Here is a 12758-nt window from a genome sequence, read left to right on the forward strand (position 1 = left end):
TTCAGGTGTTAAGTACAAAAATGTACTTAACTATCTTCTCCAACAATTTATCACACAAGAATGGCTTTATTTGTTGCGTAAAATCCTTGTATCTTCCATCAGGTATGTGTTTCTGTTGCAACAATACTTGATGTATATTGTTAATTGTGATTGTATATGCATCGTAGACAACTACTAGATATTTTGCTTTGGTGAACAGCAGCACATCTGGGGATGAGACAATTTCTCCGACTATACTTTTTTTCAAAATTCTTTAGGACTTAGGGCATCTCTTTCTGCTAGATACCAGTGCTCCCCTTTTTAAAAAGACTGTACAGCACTACATCTGTCTTCTCTCCCAAATATCTATTGTTACCTATGTGTAGAGAATGTACTAGGAATCGCATATGGAGGACAGCTGACACATGAAGAAGCAAAAAAGCCTATTAGTATTGATTTGCAGTACAGCTACCAGTTTAACAGTCAAAGAGTATTACCAGAAGACACTGACTAGGTGACTTCGTTCTTCCTGAATAGTACTTCAATTCACATAAAGTCTCCCATCTTGATCTGATGTGCTAGGTGGTCCTTACACTGTGCATTTTGCTTGCATAATTATAGCTAAATTCAATCACTATTAGGGTTGTTATAATAGCATCTAATTGCTGCAGCACGGGTTTCCCTCCCATCTGGCAATAGTTACATATCTTAGGATTAATATAAACTCAAATCACAGTGTCCATCCAACCAGTAGCTTATTTTAGTACATGTTTATTCTGTCTTTGTCTACTGTACTAGAAATCCTTCCAGAGTTCATTATATGTTGGTTACATTTAAGATACCCTGTTGTCAGACTTGCCCCTACTGTTGTCATACACATATGAAGTAGAATTTTTTGTGCAGCCTTAAAAAAGATAGGAACTCTATAGGTAATTCTACAGCCATTCCATGTGTTACTTTAGACTGGATATCACACTTACAAAAAGGATAAAACTGTGATGTCCCTGTATATATACAATACTGTAAATATGGTAAGTGTTGGTTTATTAGAGTATATGTGGCAAGTAGACTGAGTGAGGGGGGAGTACATGGGTTGGAATGTTGATGGGTGTTGGATTATGATTGGCTGAGCGCTTGAGTGAAGGTGTAAATGTGAAGATGACAGTTGAGAGGTGGTTCGGTTGGTTGGTGAGGTTTTGGGAGGCTTTTGGTTGGGTGGATTGAATTAGGCGGGTAGTGAGGCAGGTTATTGATGACTAAGAAACAAAGAGTAATGCATCTTATGAAACCACACACTTCTTAACTAAACCTTTAAGCAATCTTGTTATTCCGTGTATATAAATAAATATTTTTTGGTTTACCAGAACGCCTGATCCTTGGCTGGGTTTACACAGACCACAAGGGTGGGCAGGGCATATACCAAGGTTGGGAAACAGTCTCAATGGTGGCAGCAGTGAAGAGATAGTGTAACATCATCAGATATCCAGAGCAACCCAGGGCTGTATTCTTTATAGGCACAAAGATACAGGGTGTGTGTGGCCTGCAAGTGCACCCAGACACAAAGTAGCAAAAGGCCAGGAGGCGACTAAGGCACAGTTTCAAGGCAATATTGTTTACAGGGAATGTCTGGTGGTGCCGCCTAGCAGTGGGATCTTGAGAGATCTTTGCTAGTGCCGGTGAAAGAACCGTTAAGAGACCAGGACCCTGAGGTGGAACCATGACAAGGCGGTGACCACAGGAAGGGGCCTGACAGGTGGTGGCTGTAGCAGTGGGATACAAACAAGAGAGAGTCCCTAGAAAGTAGTGTGATTGTGAAGGGAATAACTAATAAAGATAACTTGGGTGTGTGTGGAAAAGTTTATAAGCTCTGAGAAACATGGCTGAGTCCTTGAAAATGAAGAGATAAAAGTTGGTGGAGAAATGTATAGCTTTTCATTTACCTCATGAGGGTAAAGGGGTAGATGAATTGCAGGTAACACTAATCACTTATACCACAGTCCAAACCCAAGAGCCTGTAAGAGAAGAGACCCCAGAAGGGTGCTCAAGCAATCCTGCCTCCGTGGAGTATTTAAGAGATAAGATGGGAACGTGAGAAAGAAGGATAGAGAGATTGAGATGGTGAAACTGAGAATGGAGACTGAGTAAAAAGAAGCAGCGGGTCTTGGAGGCTGAAAGATTGAGAATGGAAACTGAAAGAGTGAGGGTGGAGGCTGAAAGGTTAGAATTAGAAAGGGAGAAGTTTCATTCTGAGGAGACAAGAAAAGAGAAGGATGAAGCAAAAATTAAATTCCAAAAGATTTTGCTTTGTATAAACCTGGACAGGATTAACAAATTTACCTCACCAGATGTGGGGGTTACCTGAAGATAAATATATGCAGTATTTATCAAACTTAATTAAAGGAGAATTGGCTGAGGTATATCAATGTTTCCCCTCAGACAGGCCAGTGATATATGCTGAATTTAAGGAAGCAGTGTTCAAAAGGTTTAGATTGGGGCCTGATTATTTTAGAAAACTGTTCAGAAATTGCCAGATACAGACAGGGAGGTCTTTTGTGGAGTTGGGGGCAAAATTGATGGATATATTTGAGAAATGGATGATGAGTGCAAAAGCTCAGTCTGTGGAGGGGGTGAAAAGCCTCATGATATTAGACCAGCTATACCATCAACTGCCACCAGAAATTAGGTTACTGGTTAAAGATCATTTCCCTAAGTCTGTGCAGGAGGCAGCAGAGCTGGCAAATCATTTTACCTCAAACCGAACTGGTTGGATGGGAAAGATAAGAAGAGATTTTAAAACAAGACCTAATACTAATGGCAGAAGGGATGTGGCACCACAGAGAGTAAACCCTCTAATAAAATCAGAAGGACACAGGACACCTCAAATTGGGTCCGTGTATCCTAAAATGGAGGAAAAAATCTGTTTCAAATGTGGTAGGCCAGGACACCTACGTTTTCAATGTGAAGCTACAAACCCCATCAGTAATCCTATTCAAGGGCGAACAGTGAACAATGAGCTTGAGAGAAGGGGAAACTAAGAAAATACAATTCTGTCAAATAAGCTGGTCAAATGTGCAGGATTTTGACTCAAGCTTAGGAGAAGTGTGTGTGCAAGGGGTGAAATGTTGGGCTTTGCTGGACACTGGTGCTGCTCAGACCTTGTTGAGGCCAGATCTGGTGAAAACTGAGAAACTTACCTCAGGGAAAAGTATTTATACAAGGTGTGAGAGGTGAGCCAGAGAGCATTCCCATGGCCTTAATAAAATTGAACTGGAGAGGAAAAGAGGAGACATATAAAGTGGGTATCAATGCCCAACAGCATGAACCTGTAATTTTGGGCATAGATGTAATGCGATCACAGGGACAGATTTGTGTGGTGACAAGGCAATAGCTTGGCAAAGCTGCAGAAGCCATTTTGTCTTGACACAGAACAGAACAGGGTGGAGCCTGTAACTGAGCCCAAGGTCACCACAGCAACCCCTAGTGAGCCTGGAGAGAATGAGACTTTGTTGCAAGTTATGAATGTGTTATCCTCTGCAGAAGCACAGCAGTTCAGGGATGAGTTGGAAAAAGACGACAGTTTAAAAGCCATAAAGAAGCAAGCCCTACCACAAATAATCCCTTTTACAGAGAGACTGAGGGATAAAACAGTGTGGGAAAATGGGGTGCTGTATAAATTGTGGCTACCAAAAGGGAGATATATAAGTTGTGAACCAGTCAAACAGTTATTTGTGCCTAACAAATTCAGATCCAGATTGCTAGTTATGGCACATGATATACCTTGTTCAGGACATCTTGGTATAAAAAAGACAAAGAAAAGGCTAACTGCTCATTATTATTGGCCAAACATTGCCAAAGATGTCAACCAGTACTGTTCCTCATGTACTATATGTCAAAAGGTGGGAAAAAGTGGGGTGAAAACAAAAACTCCATTGAAATCCCTTCCTATAATAGGACAGCCTTTTTATAGAGTGGGGATTGACATAGTGGGTCCTTTCTCTAAACCCACAAGGCATGGCCGGAGATACATCTTAGTGGTGGTGGATTTTGCCATGAGGTACTGGATGCTGAGGCTCTGAGATCAGTAGAAGCCCCTGTAGTGGCAGAGGCTTTCCTGAAGATCTTTGAGACTGGGTTTTCCCCATGAGGTCCTGACTGATCAAGGCAGTGTGTTTATGGGGGAAGTTATGCAGTGCATGTGGAAGTGTTGTGGGTTGAAACATCTGAAAACAACCACATATCATCCAGGTACCAATGGGTTAACAGAAAGATTTAATGGAGTGCTGAAAGGGATGATAAAAAGTTATGTACAAGATCACCCACAGGATTGGGATGAACGCTTGGGGTGTTTATTTGCTTATCAGGAAGTACCACAAGAATCAACTGGGTTCTCGCCTTTTGAATTAATGTATGCAAGGAAAGTGAGGGGTCCTTTGGAGTTGTTACAGAATTTGTGGGAAGGGCCCCTGGTGGAATATAAAACATCTGTGGTTGATTATGTGCTAGACTTCCATAATAAATCAGAAACTATGATGAAAGTGGTACAAAAGAATATGAGCCAAGCTCAATAAAAACAGAGCTATTGGTATGACAGGACAGCAAGAGAGTGTGTCTATGAAGTGGGGGATATGGTCATGGCATTTATTCCCAGAAAACATAACTGCAAGCCAGCTGGGAGGGACCTTTTGTTGTTAGAGAGAAATTAAGACACATTGACTTATGTCATAACATCAGACAAACTGAAAAAACACAAGGTAGTACATGTGAACATGTTAAAACCCTATCATGCCAGAGATGCAAGGGTTTTACAAGTCACATTGTTCCCTGACGGGAGTGGTCCTAATTTGCCAGACTTGGTGCAAGAGAGTAAGGCAGAGGGTGGTTTAGATCAGTTGGGAGTGGTCAGAGGAGGTGGATGTGAAGGTCAAAGAGGAAATCCTGAGTGTTCTGATCAAACATGAGGAACTCTTTAATACTAGACCTGATAGCACCAGTGTTGCAAAACACACTATAGACACTGGCAATCATCCTCCAATAAGATCTACCCCCTATCGTGTGAATGAAAGTGCTAGATGTGATCAGAAAGCAAGTGAGTGTTCCTGGGTATGACAGGGTTTTATAGAAGGTTCATCAAGGGGTTTGAAGAAATAGCAACCCCACTACATGAACTAACGCAAAAGAAGCATGCTGAGAGAGTGATGTGGAGTGAAAGGTGTCAAAAAGCTTTTGACCAGTTAAAGCAAGCAGTGTGCCAGAGTCCAGTGTTAATAGCTCCGGACTATAAGCAGCCTTTCATCGTGGCAACAGACGCTTCTGACCTGGGTCTCGGGGTTGTGCTGATGCGGGAAAGGGAAGGCATTAAGCATCCTATTGCCTATCTGAGCCGTAAGCTGACAGCGAGGGAATGAAACTACTTGTCAGTGCAGAAGGAGTGTTTGGCGGTTGTGTGGAGATTGAGCAAGTTGTGTCCCTACGTGTGGGGAAGAAGATTCACCGTGATCACAGATCATCGTGCGCTGATATGGCTGGATACCATGAAGAACAACACCATGCTTCAGAGATGGTCATGGGTGCTTGCAAGAGTATTAAGCGGACTTTGTGTTTATCAAAGGAAAGGATGTGTTGGCGGATGGACTTTCTAGACATGTTCCAGAGACTGCAGTCACTTGACCAGGAAGTGGGACTGTAAGGACACTCTACCCCTGTGTGACATGAACTTTGGTATAACATGTCGTATTATTCCTGGGTACAGGAAATAATACTATGCTTTTATTAAAGAAGGGGGAAATTGTGATGTCCCTGTATATATATAATACTGTAAATATGGTAAGTGCAGGTTTATTAGAGTATATGTGGTAAGTAGACTGAGGGGGGGAGTACATGGGTTGGAATGTTGATGAGTGTTGGATTATGATTGGCTGAGCACTTGAGTGTCTGAAGGTATAAATGAGAGGATGACAGTTGAGAGGGGGTTCGGTTGGTTGGTGAGGTTTGGGGAGGCTTTTTGTTGGGTGGATCTCTGCTAGAGCCAGTGAGAGAACCGTTAAGAGACCAGGACCCTAAGGTGGAACAGTGACAAGGCGGTGACCACAGGAAGGGGCCTGACAAAGACACTATTGGTTCTCTACCTGAATGACAGTAAAGGGTTTTTTACAAGCATTTTTCTTGGAACATGACTGTTGGAACAAGCCTGCAGCCTGGTATCTTAGACATGCTCCAGCAAGCTATGCTATAGATTTAGAACAGTACTCCTTAGAAGCAGTTTGGAAGTTCATATTTTCCAGGTTGCCATTAACCCCAAACCACAAGCTCCATTAACCAGTTATTTTGATTGAGTTCAACCACCTTCAAATTCTGTCAACAGAACTTGCTTTTAAGCATTCCTTTAATGACAACCAAGAGGTGGTAGCCATCATCACCAACATGGAAAAGGTTTTATTTTCAGAAGAAAAACTATTTTCTCTACATTTCCTTGTAATGTCCTTGTAGCACTAGTGTCCAAGTTATACAGCACTTTCTGACACTTTATGGCCCTCGCTCAACTCTAGCAGAAATTAACCTACCAGCAATGAAGATATATGAACCCTCCATAAAGAAAAATCAGGCTCATTTTTACCTCCAAGGACAACAGTAACATCAAGCTCTCCATCTATCTGGACAGATATGAGATGGCTAAACCCAAATGAGGAAGGCTCTCCGCAAAAAGCCCACCCTCCCCAGGGCCCTTTTGCAGTTCTTAATCAGATACCCATATCCAACGTCTGCCGGATGGATGAAACTTTAGAAATAATTGAACCTCTAGTGACTGAATTACCTCCAACTATTAGCGACTCTCATATGCAGAAAACCTCTACAATCCATCATCCTACACGAGGTAATCCTATTAAGCCTTGACTAGAGTCCACCAGTCCGACTTCCTGGCTAAGATTTCTCTCTTGGAATATTGCAGGATGGAAGTCTAAAAAAACAGATCCCTCCTTTACGGACTACTTAAACAAGCATGATATCGTCTTCCTCCAGGAAACTTGGTGTACTGAGACACTAGACCTTGATGGCTTCTCAGTTTATTCGATGGCAGCTATGCCTAGTGATAAAGGCGGCCGCCCCAAAGGTGGCCTGAGTGTGCTGACCGCTATAAACCTTAGAGCCTGCGCCACTACTTTAGACTACCAGGCCTCGCCATGTCCTTAGTCCTTAAGTTCCCTTGGATATGCTTACTATTAATAAATGTCTACCTTCCACCGACTCGCCAAAGAAGCCGAATTTGCAAAATCTTCCACGAATTAGAGGCCTATATAGACAAGCAAACATTGCTCTACCCCCAGGCGAAGGTGGTGTTAGCGGGTGACTTCAATGCCAGATTAGGTCCTAGTGACGATGCTTTGTATGCTCATTTTCATGAAGTCCCCCCTACTCTGGATGAGTTTCTTTTTTTGCCAACTCGCCGCTTTAAAGACTCGGGTATTAATTATGCTGGCTTTTGCCGTATACAATCACTTTTTAGACTGAACCTTGCCTTAGTAAATGGATCCGTGAAAGGTGATAATAACAGTGAATTTACCTATCTATCCAGCTTAGGAGCTTCAACAATAGACTTCTTTATCGTATCCATTGACCTCTTCAGTAAACTTTCAATATGCATGGTCGATGACCGCCAGGACAGCGACCATCTCCCCCTGACTTTACTGATATGCTGTGATTCCTGTATCACCCACATTGATCAACCTATAACGTTGGATATGGTCCCAGATGTGAGAGCCTCGCATGTCAGATGGACACAAAAATTGGAAAAGGATCTGAAAGCCTTACTGTATTCGCATCGCTCACTTCATTGCTGTGAACAGCTCCTAGCGGCTGACTCTGGAGAATCAATGTTAGCTGCATACCGGGAACTCATTTCGGATGTACAACTCTGCCTGACCTCCCAGCCAGCGACAAAGTCCGCCACTTGTCCCCGAGTTTCCAAATTGTGGTTTTATAAGGATTGTGTTAAATTTAAGAAATTGCTTGTAGAAAAATATAGGGAATATAGAATAAAGGATTTGCCAGGTCTCCCAGCTGAGAGTGCCTTGCATTAAAAAAGGAATACAGACTCCTAATTAAACGGGGGGAGGGGAGCAGCCCAGATTCACCTCTGGCAGTCTTTGATTGCCGCTTCCAGGTCTAAAAATCCATCTGTTTTCTGGAAGCTTGTGTCTGGGGGATGGGTAAAAGACCCCACCGCAGTGAATTACCATATCCCTGCAAATACATGGGAGTTATATTTTCAGGACATTTTCTCCTCTTGCCAATTAAGAACAAAAAGGGCAGAGATTCCTCCAACTGACCTACCAACATGGCCCCCAGTCTCTGTTAGTGAGATAAATTCCCTAATTGTTAGCTTGAAGCGGCACAAAGCTCCAGGGCCCGACAATATTATCCCAGAGGTAATTAAAGCTAATCCTGAGTGGTGGGCCCCGGTCCTAGCAACCCTTTTCACAAGTATTGATCAAACCCTTTGTATCCCAGAAGAATGGAGCTATGCCACTGTTATTCCAATCTTTAAAAAGGGCCGTCGGTAGAATCCAGCTAATTATAGGTCTATTACCCTCCTGAACATCCTGAGTAAGCTATATGCCAGCGACTTACTACCTAAGCTCTAGTCTTGGATGGAACAGGAAAATATCCTGGAGGAGGAACAAGCTGGCTTCAGGGCAGGTCGCTCCCCCCTGGATCATGTCTTTGTGCTACAATACCTCATAGAAAAATATTCTGCCAAGCCAGGGGGATCCCTTTATGCCGCCTTTATCCATTTTAAGGCCGCATTTGACTCCATCCCGAGAGACAAACTCTGGGCCAAACTTGAATCTGCCTCCATGGACAGACGCCTACTAACTCTGATCCGTGGCCTTTACCAAAATACCCAAATTCAGATCAGATGCAATCATGCGGGTAATCTTACTAAACCTATTGCCACTCTTAAGGGAGTCAAACAGGGCTGCATCTTGGCCCCAACCCTTTTCAACCTTTATATTAATTCCCTAATTAAAAGCCCTACACATCACCCTACCTTAGCAAATAGACCTCTATCGATATTACTGTATGCTGATGATGCAGTCCTTCTATCACTGTCAAGCATTGGTCTTCGCCACTTATTAAGAGCTCTTTCTACCTATTGTACTAAGGATCTGCTGGTGATAAATCACAGCAAATCCAAGGTTGTAGTCTTCACTCGGAAGAGGTTGCAACATCGCTGGCACGTAAATGGCATTCCCATCGAACAAGTTTCATCATACAGGTATTTGGGAATTACTCTTCACTCTTCTGGACTTTGGCACCTGCAGGCAGCGAATGCTAGAGCGATTGCTAAAAGGACTTCAAAAGCCTCTTCTATCTTTTTTCTATACGAACGGTGGCCAATATGTGCCATTCACGCTGCAAGTGTTCTCCGCTGAAGTGATTTCGCAATTGCTATACGGTGCCCAGATAAGTATCTATGGTACCTGTACTACTTTAGAAACTGTTCAATCTAAGTTTCTTAGGAGCATTTTTGGCACCCCTTCCTGTGTATCTAACACGAAATTGCGCCTCGAAGCTGGCCTCCCAACCATCGAGGCTCACATATGGATTCTTAAATTTAGGTATTGGTTCAAATTGATCTTTGCCCCAGTTGGATTGGCTCCACTTGTGTTGTTGGATCCTTATCAATCGAAATGGAAGAAATCTCTATTCTCTAAACTTGCCCGTTTAGGTTTCTCCCCTCCAAATATTTTAGCCTCTGGACCATCTAAGGCTCTGGCAGATATTACGCAGAGGATTTTGGATGTGGATTTTCAATCTCTTTTATCCCTTATCGGTTATAACTTTGTTTTTAATCCACTTTCAAAGCCTTTCTCCCCGGCGCAGTATTTAACCTCCCTCCACACTTCTAGGCTCAGAAAGGCATTCACATTGGCCAAATATAACGTTCTGCCATCTGCTCTTTTAGAGGGAAGGTTCTGCAAAATTCCCTTTGCTGAACAATATTGCCCATGTGATATTGGTGCTATTGAGACCGCAAATCATGTCCTATTAGAATGTATATTTTATAATGATCTCTTTATCACCCCTTTTCTCCAGAATTTGTCGGGCAGGGATGTAACTTTTTATGTGCATTACTTCTTTGCAGACACAGACCCCTGTATTACATATAAGGTTGCAAACTTTTTTGCTGCAGCGATTGATTTACATAAAGTGCTTATAACCCAGGGACCGCTGCACTCTGCAACATCTGTCTAAATAGTTTGTATATACATACTTTTAGGGGATACTGCATTGTTAACCCTGTTTTGTACTGTCTACGCTTGTATGATATATTTTTCTGGTCATCGACCGTAATAAACCATTCATTCATTCACTTTCTGACAAAAAGCATTTGCAGAAAAATTCCAATTTTCTGCTGACTACATTAATAGCATACACGACTCATAACCAGAAACAACCAAAACAGATCAGGGAAGGAGAACTAAGCCAATAAAAGTTCCTTCAACATTGATGGTAGCAGTTATTGTTCTATAGTAGCTCAAAGCCTCTTGTTCTCACATTACCACTGGAATTTCAAGTTGAATGCTTTTTGCACAAACTCACATACAAATCCTGAAATTGTTAACCTGCAACATTTTTTCTAACCTGTCTATGCATACCTATTGTCATCTGGGGCCCATAAGAAAACCAATGTTCCTTTTTTAAATTATATGTAGACCATATCAAGATCCTCCGTGGTGCAGAGTGGTAGGCGGCGGTAACGTAGCCGAAGCTCTGCTCACGGCTGGAGTTCGATTTCAACGGAAGGAGGAAGTCGAATCTCCGGTAAAAGGGGTCGAGGTCCACTCAGCCTTCCATCCATCCGTGGTCGGTAAAATGAGTACCCGGCATATGCTGGGGGGTAAAGGCCGGGGAAGGAACTGGCAATCCCACCCCATACATACGGTCTGCCTAGTAAACATCGCAAGACGTCACCCTAAGAGTCGGAAACGACTCGCACTACAAGTGTGGGGACACCTTTACCTTTTTTTAGACCATATAACCTGCATTTAAATCCACTGTCTCCACAAAGAGCTTAAAGTGGCATACATGATTATTTCCCAACTCCTCCCCCCCAATATCTTTTATTAATATACTGACCTACATTCAAAATATCATCACACTAGGCAGACAGCAAAATTGCCATGAGATCTTCATGGTTCAGTGTAGATTTGAAGTGGATCTCCCCTGTCCTACTTCAACTCTTTAACCATTTGCCAGTGGCTTTATAATGTTTATAAAGCTTTCAAGCTACAAATATATGGAAACGATTCTTACTTGTAACAAGTGACTAGACAGCTGGTTATTTATAAGTCTGTTTCAGTGGTACCTAAACTATTAAGACTCCAATACACCACTCCTCCATTTCATGTCAGCTCATTAATTTCTGCTGTACTTTGATGACTCCCCCAAAACACATCCCAGTTCTGTATGCTTTATTGTTCATCTCTTCTATTAGCCCCTACACCCCTCAGGTCATTCTGCTGCTGCTCCTACAACAACATTTAAACCCTACCTTCTATCTCTTTTAGCATACTATGGATTCCCAGCAATTAACACTTTCCTTACTCCACCTTCTCATTACTCTTCAAAAAACATTTGTTAGAATTCTTGCTCACCACTTTGCCCATGATGTGTCTTTTGAGTCACTCCACTTTCTTCCACCCCTGCCCAAAACAAACATTAAAGACCATTACCAATGTTTGTTTTGCTCCATCCACCCTTAAGATATCTCCAAGGCACTATGTTAACTACTAATTTAAAATGCTTGAATTGGCTGCTTCTATTCCAGCATTCCAATCAAGTAAACATACAGCTTAATTTGTTTTCAGATATACAGATACAGCAGCTAACATGTAATTCAATACATTGTTCTCTAAAGTATTGTGCACACTGAAAGTATGTGCTGCATTATAAGTAGCACAGTATGTTGTAGGATGTTGCTCATCTGCTGAGGGGGAAGATTAAATTTCATACACCACAAACAGTGCAAAGTTCTTAGTAGAACATTGCATATAACACCTGTAATTAATTATCACAGCGTTTCTCTAGCTGGCACTAGGACACCACCAAGTGGGTATTGTCTTCCTCTCCTTTGCTTGAGGAAGGAAAGAGTTAACACTCCAAAGGATTCTCATCTTACCCTTCCCACACACAGTGTTAGTTTGTTTTTGGCCTTTGATAAAATCTCCCAAATTCAGGGGCGAAGAATTACGTATCAAGGCAGGCCACACACACAAGAAAAGAGATTACACCATTAAGGCTGCAATTCCATACAGAATTAGTTACCGTGAAGCCCATTTATTGCAGTGTGCTCCTAAATCGACATAGAACTTGACTGTATGTCTGAATAATCACTACAATAGTTATCTGCATCCAAGATTAATGTTTATAGTGCTGGTCTTTGATCATAATAAATGATTGAAGATTAATTTTAATACTGGTAAGAAAAAACTGAGCTTTGGTCTTGGAACAGTAAATGTCATTACTGTGGACTTGGTGGGAAATATGACTAAATATGTCATTACCGTGGACTTGGTGGGAAAAGGTCATCCTATTTGTAGCGGCAAAGGCAAGAAAACCCCTTTTACTGCATCCATTTCCTGGAAACAGATGGCAAGACAAAATGCAACATGATACTAAGTCCTGTATGAATGATGATTTTATTTCCAAAATGAACTGCACCCATTGGTTGTTCTAACTGAGGTATGTAGCCAACAACCAAGGGTATTTGTAAAGTA

At 42.1% G+C, this 12758-nt stretch overlaps 1 protein-coding gene across 3 annotated transcripts in view; it reads right to left on the reverse strand.

Moving 5' to 3' along the window:
• TASOR (transcription activation suppressor) overlaps positions 1–12758 on the reverse strand; it is a 132470-nt gene that overhangs the window by 40822 nt on the left and 78890 nt on the right. The gene's annotated exons all lie outside the window — the stretch shown is intronic.

The sequence above is a fragment of the Rhineura floridana genome, chromosome 3, assembly GCF_030035675.1.
Source record: "Rhineura floridana isolate rRhiFlo1 chromosome 3, rRhiFlo1.hap2, whole genome shotgun sequence".
In the NCBI taxonomy this organism is placed as follows: Eukaryota; Metazoa; Chordata; class Lepidosauria; order Squamata; family Rhineuridae; genus Rhineura; species Rhineura floridana.